This window comes from Octodon degus, unplaced genomic scaffold (assembly GCF_000260255.1).
Source record: "Octodon degus isolate 3935 unplaced genomic scaffold, OctDeg1.0 scaffold00086, whole genome shotgun sequence".
NCBI lineage: Eukaryota > Metazoa > Chordata > Mammalia > Rodentia > Octodontidae > Octodon > Octodon degus.
Window position 1 is genome coordinate 10,610,607 of NW_004524662.1, and position 14,137 is coordinate 10,624,743.

Below are 14,137 nucleotides of genomic sequence, written 5' to 3' on the forward strand. Positions count from 1 at the left end.
AGCATATAGTTTCTTTTAGGCATTGTAGCATAATTAAAACACATTTGAGATTTATTATCCTACTTATGCCAAAGTACAAGCTTATAAGAGACATTCCACACTCATGCAAGTTAACAGGACAGGGAACAACTGTCAAAGTTATTTGAGTTGGATCCAGAGTTTAATTCTACTAGCTTTTAAGAAATTGTTTTCTATGATGTGTTTTTCTTTCATAACATTGGGATAACAATGTCTACTTTAATGAATAAATCTAGGTATTAAGTTTAACATAAATTCGCCATATAAGTCGAAGGTAGTCTACGAGTGCCTGGCTTTCGGAATAAGGAATCACAGACTTTAGGATCCTCACTGAGAAATTTGTGATTGAGGCAGAAGTACACATGATCACAAAACATTGTATGTTCTCCTTTCCATATCTCATACAACATTTTGTGATCATGAGCATCCTAAAGCCTGTGTTTCTTCATTTCATAGCCCAATAGTGAAAAGATTAAGTCTTCAATACTTTAAGGTGAGGAGATGACTGTTAAGGATAAATATATGTAAAAGAAAGGAGACTGTGTTATAAATACAGTTTACAACAAGAAAGATTAAGAGAAAAGAATGCTAAAGAAAGGTGAGGAGAATCTTGCATGTGAAAGGATGAGCAAGAAGATGTGTTCTCAGAACTGACAAGGAGGAACTTCAAGAATGAGATGGTAAGCATTACAGGATAAGAGTCAAGTGGCGCAACTGAGAAAGAACAACTGTGGTAGTTTTTGAGCACAGGGATTCTTTTTGGGGGGTTTCTCATTTTTTATTCATTTTATTAATTTTATTGAAAAAAAGTAGCAGTGAGACAGTTTCAAAACCGATTAGTAGGACAGTTTCAGTAATTAATACATTGCATATTGTAGTCTTCGTAGTGGTTATTCATAGTATTAGATGCAGACATGATGTCCTGTCCAAACACTATTAGTACAACTCTTTCTTGTCATTGAATTAAGTGAAAATAGCTGTATATCTATCCTAACTATTTTATATATGCAGATACAAAATGGTCCTTCATTTATATCCCCTTTTTTTGCTTAGTTTTGTCAGAGATGGGTACTCCATTGCCATGTAAATATTGTGGGTGTGTGAATTCAGCAAAATAATCCAATATAGTCCAGTAGTCCATAATAGTAATGGGTTATCCATAGGACTGACGATGTCAGAAGTTGTTGAGTTGAGCCTTTTATAGCTCAACATATTAATCTGGCTTTACTTTTTATACTCTGTTTTTACACTTTTCTGATGAATGGTTAAGACCAAGATAAAGCAAGACCTATACAACAAGAAATGTAAATTTGTATCTGACAAGGTCAGTCAAGTCCCCTCAGGATTTACCCTGAAACCCTGTACCACAATTTGTAGATCCTTGGTCAGGAACACAAGAATTCTTAAACTCCTCTTTGTACTTTAAGATGTATAATGACAGTCATCAGTAACAATTTGCTACAGCAAAAAATGCTCAAAATATAATATCTTCTATCACATTCTCATGGCAGAAATATCTAGTTTAAAATATTTCAGGGCAGCAAGATAGCTCGGTGGTCTAAGAACCTGCCTGGCAAGCACAAGGACCCAGGTTCAATCCCTAGTACAACAAGTGGAGCTGGCTCTGAAAGCCTGGGGGTGCTGCTCTGACCACCAAAATCAGGCATGGTGGTGCATACCTGTAATCCCAGTGCTGGCAAGTTTGAGACAGGATGATCATTATCAGTCCAAGCTATATAGTGAGACCATGTACCAGAAAGTATTTCAGATCATACTGATTCACTATATCCTAAGGCAGAAAAGTAAGCATTCAAGTAACAAGAATCTTTGTTCCAAAGTGATCAGTCTTCCTTTCTCTCCCTCCCTCCATCTGCATTTATCTCTCTTATATTTCTGCCTTTGCATCTTCCTGCTTTTGTATACATGTAATGAATAGCAGATGTCATTTCCATCAAGGTATGGGTCTTAGGGTAGGCTCATGGTACCTAATGAAGAAGTCCTGGGTAGAGTTACAATTATTTCGTATTCACATTGTGGGTTGTATTATATACATGCTGACTTTGCCATATCTACGATTAGCAGTAGTACTAATTCTAAATGCCATATGAAGAGCTGTTTTTGTTTCTCGTTGGAGCACTGCTTTGATTACATAAGGATTTAACATAGCTTTCTAGGATGTAATGGGACTAAATTAATCTTTCACCAGAGAAAAAAATTCAAAAAGCCTTGATCTTGAAAGGATATTGAATTAAAACTACTGTTAGAAGATTCATCGCTCAAACCAGTTAAGCATGAGATCTGATTACCACGAAGGAAAATTTGAGGACATGATGCTAATCATATATTTCTATAGTTAGGTTATATAGGCAGACATGGGTACTGCTGATATCAACATAAAGACCCATTTGAAGTGGAGTAGCAGATGGTGGTAGAGTAAGACCTTGCCATGGGGAAGCAGACTGATAAAAACATGGTGGGTGCCCCATGGCTTCCAACCATGAAGCAGTACTAACTAAGAAAAACACTGAAACATCCTTTCTTGCTATTCCTTCTGCAGAGAGTCCTTTGACAGCAGAGGTCCCCCAAGCTTGCCTTTTCAGAAGAATCATTGAGATTAATCTTTTCTATGTAATCTAAATCAGGAAACTACTCTGGTTTCTAAGATGTTATACTAATTTGATACAGTTTGTGGTAATATTTAGTACATGATCCTTCAAATATGGTCCCCAGACAAACAATATCAGCAATAGAGTTAATGTAAATTTTTAATTTGAACTACAAAGCTAAAATGGTGAAAGTGGGTCTGCCCTAGGTATCTATGTTTTAATAGCCACCTGGTTGATCTTGAAGCCTTCCAAAGTCTGACAACCACCAGATTAATGGGAGAATCAAGCGAAACAAGATCTCTTGACATGGAACCATAGCACATGTGCGTTTTTAGAGTTCTCTAAATGGCAGTAAGTAGAGCTGATTAGGAGACATTTCAATGAATCATAAAATATACTATCTGAAGGCCACTTTATTGATACAGGTTGAGAAAGAAATTTCTTAACAGTACAGAGGAAAGCTTGGGTCTCAATACGTGATCCATTTCTCTAATCCAAACACTTCTGCCTTCCAGGCCCTCCTTCTCATGGCGCACAATCATCTCCTCTCTACTCATTGTGCTTACGTTCCTGCACCAATGGTTGTTAGCTGCTGAAATTAGTCATTGAATACATTAGTCCTCCATAATATTACTGCAGTCACATGCATGATAGATGATGTCTATTGGCAGAATTGTGTTTAATGATTGGATGTTCTTGCTAAAAGTTCACCTTTTTACTTCCAGAAAAAAGAGCTATAAAACATCACAGATAAATATAACTTGAGTCTTATCTAATTTGTTAAAAATAAAGATGACTTGGGGTGAAACATGGAAGTTTGTTAGTAACCAATTACTTGAGACACATAATTAATCAAGACACACTACAAAATTCAGCTTTTTCAAGATTGACAAGAATACATGTACATGTGTGGTAATCGATCAAGTTTTTGACTCTGGTTTAAAGCCCTTTAGCTTGAGTGAAACAAAATTATTCAGCCCAGTAAAGATTTTAGACAGCTGGGTTCAGGAACAATCTGTCTCTAGGCCTTATTCTTTGTAGGAACGCATACGTCCTAACTTGTATGATCAATTTTTTAAAACTAAGCCCTTTTCTTGTTGACATATCTTAGAAGGGTTTTGAAAAAGAAGTATACAATGGAAGAGTTGTTAGTTTCTAGATATGTAGGATAGACTAGCATGAGCTGGAACAAGATACTTGTTTAGTAGAGCAAAGAACAGTGGTTGTCAGAATGAGCAAGTCTGGACCCTTAATTTGACGTGTGAAGAAAGGAGTTCAACAGAGTTTGCCTACTTTATCCTTGTGCCATTCTCCTAGGTCTTATCCAGTTCAGGGAAGGTAAAGGGGAAGGTCGAAAGTTTCATCTCTTCTTTGTGAGTCATTTCTTAGGATTCCAGCTCATTTTTTTCAGAGCCCTTATTTCTTATCAGAAGACAAGAGGAACACTTGTCACTAAGAAAAAAATTCTGAATTGAGTAAAAAATGAAAGGAAACACTCAAGTAACTGATTAAATGGTAAAGAGAGAATAAGAGAGAAAGAAACGAACGTAAATAGCTAGTCACTAAAGGATAAACACAGCAAGGTAATACATCAGGCACTACTTCTAGCTCGTGTAAAATTTATGATATATATTTTCTGTCATAAATCTTTTAAAATCAGATGTTTTGCAACCAAGTAGGCTGTGGAACTTTTTTGTTACAAACACAGCAATCACTTCAGAAATTACACTCAGATTCTTAATACAGTGATCACAATTTTCTATAGTTTGGTTTATCATTCTCTAAATATTAAACTACTGGTTATAAAAAGTATTTTATGCATGGGGCCGGGGAGACGGCTCAGTAGAATAATTGCTTCCCTGGCAAGCGCAAGGGTCTGAGTTCAATCCCCGGTTCTGGAAAAAAAAAAAGTATTTTATGCAATTAGAAAATGTTATTGATTTTGATAATTTGCATTTCTCATCACACTCTATTCTCCTTCCAGCTTATTATAGTAATTGCAATTTCTATTCTTTTCATTATCAGGCATTCCTTACATTGCTTTCCTGTCATATTATTTCTTCCTTCTTAAAATGTTTTCTAGTTTTTAAATAATCCCACTATTACATCATAAGCTTCTTGCAGAGCGGTACTATATCTTATTACATTTCTAGTTGCATTAAGTCTTGAACATAGAATAATGAATTAGTCATTGAAATACATTTTGAATGTTATTACAGAACATTTTATCTATCTTTTCCTAGTTATTTACTTACCACTCTCTCTGTTAGAACACAAGCTCTCTCTGGACTGATAGCACTTTTGCCTGGTTAACTGCTTTTCCTTAGCACTAGAACAAATGAAAACAGTGTTCTAATTTAGATACTTAATATATTTTAATGAACTGATTTCTTTCTTGGCCTTTATTAAGTTATAACATTGTTATTAAATATAAATTTTTTTTTGGCAGAACCAGGCATTGAACTCAGACTCTTGCACTTGCCAGGGAAGCGCTTATTCTACTGAGCCATCTCTGTTATTAAATATAAATCAGTAATAACACCCACTATTTAAAGTATCCCTGAATTAAAAAAAAATGTCAGTTGTTATGCTACGGAGTAGTAGGATATAGCTGCTAATTTTAAGCAGAAGGGATTTCAGTTCCTAACTTTGTAAATGTTACATTGTTGCACAGAGGAATCCCAGTTCCTAAATTTGTAAACATTGCTTTTTTGCATATTAAATCCAAGATAATCTGTTCTTTAATACTTTGAAACATAGCAGTGTTGCACTATATTTCCTTCATTTATCTATGTCTTAAATGGTTATTGGGTGAGTATATATTGACTGAGAACCTAACAATGAACAGGAAGGTGTTCTGGCCTTTGAGGAACTTTTGGCCTTGTAAGACAGAAAGGCAATTAAGTAATTGTCATCAGTGTTATAATAGAGATAAATGCTATGTGCACAATATGAGTAAATAGAAGGGGAAATTTGATTGCTTTGAGAGGTTGGGAAAGGCTTCTCAGAGAAATCCTGAAGCGTGAATGTAGGAGTTGATCAATAAACTGAGAATGAAGGATTTCAAATGAAAGTCTTAATCACAGAGAAAGACACAAAGGGTAGAGATATATAGATTTACAGTGTTAGATATGAGAAGCAGTTACGTTTTAAGAATTATATAAAATTCTTAAATTATATAATAAATTGTAAAATATACAAGCAAAATAATAGTGAAGAAATTTAAAGTGCTGTCAAAGGTAGATGTATCACTTTAGAAAAGGTAGCATAAAAAATTTATATGTGCATTATTACTTAATGCTTAAGGAATCAGTATACACTAGGTTATTTCAACTATTTCTGAGATAGGCAAAGAGAGAGCCCATAAATTTTATAACGAAGTAAGACATTACTAATATAAAACCTTAGACATTTCTTTCCACACAAATTTCTATAGACCAATAATCCATTAATTTATTTGGAAGTACCAAATAGATTATGAAGTTATATTCTGTACCAATTTAAAGGATTACTATGGGCTGGGGAGATAGCTCAGTAGAATAAGTGCTTGCCGGGTAAGCACGAGGGCTTGAGTTCAATCCCTAGTTCTTCAAAAAGAAAAAAAAAGGATTACTACACAATGATGAACTATAGTTTATGCCAGAAATCTTGGTACACTATATTCTAGAAATATATTAATATGATAAAGACAGTATTTATAGTGGTCCCTAAGACACTGTCCTAAGACACAACATTCCTAAAAATTGGCTGTGTACCCTAATCACACCTCTCAAAACTCTGACCTTTAGATGATCAGCTTCCTCATTTCAAAGCATCACATAATGATATATCATACTTCAGTGAGTTCACAGGTACAAAACTTTTAATTGAACCTGGCACATAGTGAATGAAGCACAGCATTCGTTATTATTATCATCAGCAAACTGATAGCAAAACTCCATATGGTTATGTAAAATTGATCTCAAAAACACCTGGCCAAATTCAGTTATTCTTTATAATTCAGGATAAATTTTGTCTCACAGCGATCCTAATAAATCAAACCCTGGTAAAGTTTGCTTATGAGCAAAATATGAATAATAATCGACCCTTATGCACTTTGAAATATTTATAAAATGACCAAATGTGCGAAAGGTATTAAACTGTGGATTATTAAATGCTTTCCTGCTAAATTTGTATTAAAATAAGGTATTTACTGCTACAATTACCATTTAAGATGCCTAAATATTACTGTGAATTAAAGATTAAAGTAAAAGGGGTACCTGTCATGGAATTGTAAAATATACTACTGTGTACAGGTGACATAAGAGATGAAACATTTATTTAGAACATGTGATAGACTTCAGTAAAGCATGTTCTACGAAGTTGATGACAAAATCAAAATAAATATATAAAGTATAATAGCTTTTTATTTATCCCAATGGAAACTAGCTAGAAAGTAAAGCAGAAATAGATTCCAGTCACACTTGAGTCAAAACCTGTGAAATATACAGGAATAAGTTTTTCTGGGGAGATAGCTCAGAGGAGTAAGCGCCTACATGGCAAGTGCAAAGTCCTGAGTTCGATCCCTGGTCTAAAACTAAAACAATAAAAATTACAATGTGTACATATATATGTGTATACGCATATAGCACATGAATTGATACATGTTTCTATATGTCTTTCCTCAGTTTTCTAGTGGTTTTTTTAAAGTAAGTAGGTAAAAATTTCAAATCTACAAGAAAAGCAAAGCTTTTGATATGAAGGGACTGGGAAAAATTCACAAATAATATGAATGTAGGTCTTTACTGCATTATATATAGAAATATAAATTAAAATTTAGATGCATTAAACACGCACATAATTGTGTATGTACTATTTAAATAATTGTAAACATTTTCTCCCTAATTTTATGAGATTGAAAAAAGACTTTTTAATGTTTTCTCAAAGTTGAGTTTATAAATTTACGAGGAAGGGCTAGAGAAGGAGATACTGGGATGCAGACAGGAAAGAGAATGGTAATGGGAATGGAGTTCTGAAGGGAGCACGAGGCAAGGTGACTCAACGCTCACCAGAGGTGAGCGTGGCTGATTCATGATTGTTCTTCACCTGTGCTTGCAGGGTAGAGTTGCTGTGTAGTTGTTTAGGGTTGGGAAGGAAACAAAGAAGAGTCTTCCTTGCTGCAAACTAGAGCCTGCAGATAAAACACTGCTTGTGAGGATTTTTCTGGAAAGCACTTGAGAGAAAATTATCTGCCTACTGGAAAAGGGAGGAAAGACAGAAATGTTGAAATTTTTATATAAGAATATCTAGGTTTCAGGGGCTGGGAAGATAGTTCAGTAGAATAAGGGCTTGCCTGGCAAGCGCAAGATCCTGAGTTCAATCCCCGGTATCATGAGAAAAAAAAAATATCCAGTTTTCAATGGCCTAAGGTTATAAGTATCTCCTTCTGCATGTCTCTGGGATCCAGGGCAGCAAATGGAAATTGAAATACCTCCTGCTGAGGTCTCCAGTGACCCTTAAATCTGATCATCCTCAAGGTGCTGCTCTATTTCCCATAGGATTATGTCTCAATAACATTGTTATCCAATGTTCTCAGTCAAAAATGTGTTTCACACATCTGAACTATCAAGCCTCACTGTCTTTCTCTCGTCATGCTAGGCAATTTCATCTCATGAAAATAACATTCCTCTTTGTCGTATCACTCGATTCAGGAGACACAGATGCAATAAGAAAATATAAGTAAAATTTACAAAAGGTATTGGCAACATAGTACTCTTTACTGTCAGTTGGTCACCCCCAGGAGTGATTAGGTGACAGACTGGGAGCTATGTTTCACTGTCACTGCCCGATGTCCTGGTGAAAGTGTCTTGTCACATAACACTAGCCTGGGAGAGAAAGCAAAATTCAAAATGTGAAATAGAGCTTCTAGTGACTGCCCACTGCCTTCACACTATCATAAATACCACAAATTAAACTGTCAGAAGTCAGGAACTTCTCTGTGTTTCCAGTATGTTCACCAAAAATAGTAAGACTCTTTCTGGGGATTGGTCTGTAGGGTCAAAACTATTTTAGAACCCAAAGGGGTTATATAAATCTCTTGAAGAATTAAGTTAACTATTCTACTTTGAAACTTACTTTCTATTTGTAGCCTGAATTTTTCTGTTCTTTTCTTCACAAGCCAGAGACCTACTCAATTCTATTCTATGGAACAAAATAACTGGAAGAAAAGTAGGTGCTGTTAAGCTAAAACCTTCTATGCCAAGTTGTAAACTATAGCAAATCTTCATGGTTGAGTGGAAGAAAATCCTGAAAGACCAGGCTTATAATGGAAGTGCTGACACAACCAGCTCTAACAGCAAAAGCGGCAGGACTATTACAAGGCCCTTAGGGTGGACGAGTTGATATCATTTGCACTTTAAGCAGTTTAGGTGTTAAATTGCATGCAATTGCACAGTGTGATACAACACCCTTCAAAGATATGAAATAATCCCTCTTTTTTCCTGCTCTATTTTCTTACAGGAAATCTTAACTCATAAATGGTAGTATTGGGTAATTTGTTTCTAGTAAAATGCAACATAATCTATTGAGTTACAATGCTTATCCAAATCCAGAGGCAAAATGTAACAGGTGTAGGGTGTTTTCAATAGACAGTGAGCTTAATTTCACAGATCTGGGTTTAGATTCAGATTTTGATTCTTGTATTCTTTTACTGTTATTTAATGGAAATTTAAAACCATATGACTAAAAGAAAATAAAATGGTATTGAGAAGTAGATATTTTAATGTCAAAAATTTAATGTAACAATTCTTCTATCATCTTTTCTTTTTTGTTCTTGAGAACGCGATGCAAATAATCTGATCAATTCTGTGATGTGTAGTTTGCTCTTTCAGTTTTACTCGCTGAAATTATTTTAGTGTAAATCAGTGAGCAACAGTTGTCCTTGGATCATCAATCTACACTTCGACCATTGATGTAAAACTAGAAAATAAAATTCATTTTCTGTTTTTGGTAAAGACTGCTTCAATATGGCAGGATTTTGGCTTTTTTTTTTTTTTTTGTAGAACCAGGGATTGAACTCAGTCCCTTGTACTTGCCAAGGAAGCACTTACTCCACTGAGACATCTCCCAGACCCCCAACTTAAGTTTATTTATTTATTATTATTTTTTTTATTTTTTGCCGTACATCAATTATTGGCCTATTATGTTGGGCATCAGCTCTTAATAGAAATGGGAAGAGTAATTTTTAGAATATATATTTTAGGATATTTTTAAAAATGAAATTCCAGTATTAGTTGAGACTTCTGTTAAAAAATATTTTACTAGAAAGGTGCCATCTATGATTTTTATAAATAAGGGTATTTGCTAATTAGTTGGTGCTATGGTTGGTGCTTAGATGTAGCCCCAATACCTCATGCGCTTTTAGGTGGGGCTTCTTTAAGCAGTAAGGATATAACTAAATCTAGAAGTCATGATTGATTCATGCTTCAATACTAGGATTAAGGATTGTGACTGCTGGATCAGTCCATTGATTGGATTGGCAACACCCTAATCCCAGAACTCTAGCTAGAATATGAAAGGAGCAGAAAGATGCTGTTAAGGTTTGGTTGTTGGTGGTGATGCCTTCAACTGCCATGAATTGTTGTCCCTCTGCCATGTGCCACCCTGCCTTGGAACCAGGTGACTATGCACTGAGACCTCTGTAAGTTGTGAGTTGAATTAACCTTTGCTCTCTTTAACTTTGGGTGTTGAATACTTTGTGTCAGCAATGAGAAAAGTCACCAAGGCATTTGGATTAGGCTTTTTTTGGGTGGGAGTCAACAGCAAAATGAGAGCAAGCCTAAGGATTAGCAAAGAACATATACTAACTACTTATACAAATTATGTAGCTTATTCTACGTACTAAGTGTTTATTTTCTGATGAAGCAAAGCTTGAAGCTCTAATTGACTGCTTTTCATTGATCCATTCATCCATACATCATTCCATTCATTCATAAAATATTTATTTTATGTTTTCCTTTTCCAGATGTAGATAGGTAGATGCTGTTATTAGTGAATAAAATTTGGTTGTCATTCTCAAGAAATTAATAGGAAACTGAATGAGATTAAGTTCAGAGTCCCGCCCCCGCCCGCGCCTTGCAGTCTGGCCCTGCCGACCCTCACTGCGCTGCCCCTGGCCCTCGCGTTGGCCCGGCCCTCGGGTGTACTATGTCTGGCTCTTCCAGCGTCGCCGCCATGAAGAAAGTGGTTCAGCAGCTCCGGCTGGAGGCCGGCTCAACCGCGTGAAGGTTTCCCAGGCAGCTGCAGACTTAAAACAGTTCTGCCTGCAGAATGCTCAGCATGATCCTCTGCTGACTGGAGTATCCTCAAGTACAAATCCCTTCAGACCGCAGAAAGTCTGTTCCTTTTTGTAGTCAAATGAATTCTTAAGAGTTTCCCAGACCACTTTTAACCAACCAGTGACTATTCAGAAAAAGAAAATTGAAGCCTGTACAACTTCCCCTTTCTTAACATGTGCCATAACATACAAACTTCTACTTTGTCAGTCCTTAACATCTACCTCTCTGGATTTTCATGAATTTCTATTTCACGAGGGTATTTTATATATGCTGGTGCCAACATACAATAAAATACTTAGTATATAAAAAAAGAGATTAAGATCAATAATAGTAAATTCTTTGATAACAAAACTGAAAGGAAAAATCTTAAATGGCCAGTTAGCAGGGAAATGCTGTTTTTGTGAATGGATTCAAAATGAGTAAGATGTGATTGTTTACATGTATCACTTTCTAGGTAGCTATGTGAACTGCAGGAACTCAAAAATAACAACTCTCTCAACTCAGTGGGCTGTCTAAAGGAGCCACAGGGAATCAAGAACAATTGCGACTGCTGATTGAACCACAGATGCATGGACACTGCAAAAAATGCTGCAACAAATTTTCAACAAATCTAAAGACATTTGTTTATCAGTGAAGCTGCTACAGTAAACTTTAGATGAGAAAAAAGACTGGAGGAGGTGGTGCCCTCCACCAAATTGATCTTCACAGTGAGACTGTTTCAGATGAAAGTTGCCCTGTTATGAGCGCAGGCGCCTGCACATTTCACTTGTGTGTTATTACGTTGGTTGATTGCTGAGAGTAGATGTCTGTGACTACTGCCTCGTGTGATGTTGTAAATATTCTTCAGCTCAACCTTCTGAGTCATCATGAAGTTTTGACAACCTTCTGCAGGTAACATGCACTTTCACTGCACGTTCTCGCTCTCCTAGATTTATCCTGTGTATTTATACACATGTGTGATCAGCACACACATATACCAACATATAGTTGTTCCTCAACAGAAGCAGGATCCTTTTCTGTAATTTGTTTCCAAGTTAAATTTTCAAGAAGATGCTATGAAAATTCAGGCTCAGAATGACTACATCTTGAAATGCATCTAATAAATAGGCAAGGCAGGGTTGTAATAAATCTCAGGTGATCCTATCTGTAGCTCTCGAAGGAGATGCTTGAAAATGAGTGCTGGGAGCCTTAAAAACTTTGCCATGTTTTAATGGATGGGTGAGTTGGTGCAAGAGAGAAAATGTCCCAGAGAATGGGTAGGAGGGAACATTTCAAGTTGCCAAACCAGTGAGATTATTTTTATTGGGCTTACACAGTAGATATTTTTATGATTGCTAGTAGGATTTATAATTTTAAATTTGTGATTATTAAGAAGGTTAAAAACTTTGGAATTGAACATTTTTGCAAAGGTGCATAGTCATGATTCTCTTTCAATATTGCCTTGACTGAGTGTGCTCTTTCAATGGGAACAATTGCATTTTTAGTTTATAGGCACTTTTCTTTTCTTTTTTTTTTTATAGGCACTTTTCTCAATAGATTCTTGTATTATTTTTAAGCTATCTAGAAAAATACATACACATACACATACAATATTTATCTATGTGAGATTCTGGTACTATCTTTTTAAAAATCTTAATTTGTCACAGTTCTACTGCATATATGGACATATAAAATATACGTTTATTTTTTATATCTGCAGCATATTAAATTTTAGTATATTTTGCCTTTAATTTAGAATGTATTCTTGAAATAGAGTTAATAAATTTTCTTCTATAATAGTATATGAATCAAGGGCTTTGTAAATTATAGATAGTATTATACTATGGCAACAGAATATGATCTATAAATTTTCAATCTTTTGGAAATTATTTGTTCTTATTTTATTTCTTGGTGGGTAATTACTTTTTTTAGCCTCTAGAAATCAATTTTGATCCTTAATGGTTACCAAGCCCTTCCTTTAGAGGATCTCTTTATGTTTTAATTTTAGTTTTTATTAGTCCATGTTTGCAGAATAGAGTGTTTGCCTTCCTTGAGGGCAGTTGGTACAGATACATAGTGTATCTTGTTTATTTATTTATCCTTTCTACTTCCATCCCCCACCTCCCTCCATCTCTTGACTTGCCTTCCTAGTTGAGAATGTTCTATCTTTTACTTACTATTTTCCTATTTATTATTTTGCTCTTCATTTATAGTTTGGGTTTCTCATATAAGAGAGACCATGTCATATTTACGTATTTGTATTTATGAATTTTACTTAAAAATATGGTCTGAAGATGCATCTATATTCCCACAAATGACTCAACTTTTTTCTTCTCTATGGAAGACTAGTATTTCCTTGTGTGTAAATACCATATTGTTTCCATTCCTCTGGTAATGGACATTTCAAGCGCTTCCAGGTTTAGTCGTTAGGAATTGCTGCTATACACCTGGGCACTCATGTGTCAGTGTAATATAGTTTTTGTTCTTTTGGGAAGCTACCTAGAAGGGGAATAGCTGTGTTGAATAGAATTTCTGATTTTAGTTTTTTGAGGAATCTTCAAACTGATATTTTTGTCTCTTCATTCTGTTGGTTGTTTCTTCTGCTGCGCAGAAGCTGTTAAATTTGATATGATCCCATTTTTGATTCTTGGTACTATTTTCTGTGCAACCAGGGTTCTGTTCAGAAAATTCTTGCCTACGCCTGTAATCTCAAGAGTTTTACCTGTTTTTATCTTCCAACAAATTGTTTCTTTTATATTATTTCTTTCTTGGATCCACTTTTATTTTAGTTTAGCATATGATATTGACCTGCCTACTGATAGCCAGTTTTTCCAGCACCATTTATTAAAGAGGCTTTTCTTCTTTCTGTGTATGTGTTCAGTCTTTGTCAAAGACCAAACAGCTGATTGTTCCTGGAGTGGTTTCTGATTGCTCTATTCTGCTTCATTGCTTCATATATCTGTTTTGGCCAATACCATGATGTTTTTATCACTGTAGCTTTGTAATAAAACTTCAAGTCTGAGATCGTGGTGCCTCTCGCTTTGCTCTTGTTACCCAGGAGTGCTTTTACCATTCTGGCTCTCTCTGGTTCCATATGAATTGTAGGATTGTCTTCTCTAGTTCTGGGATGAATGCTGGTGGCATTCTGACTGGGGTTGCATTAAATCTGCATCTCATTTTTGGAAGGATGACTGTTTTGAGTACATTGGTTCTGCTTAT

General features: G+C 35.4%; 1 pseudogene; it reads left to right on the forward strand.

The window, feature by feature from the left end:
• Window positions 1-10,720: 10,720 nt before the first annotated feature.
• Window positions 10,721-11,088, forward strand: LOC101572170 (annotated as a pseudogene).
• The last annotated feature ends 3,049 nt before the right edge of the window (window positions 11,089-14,137 follow it).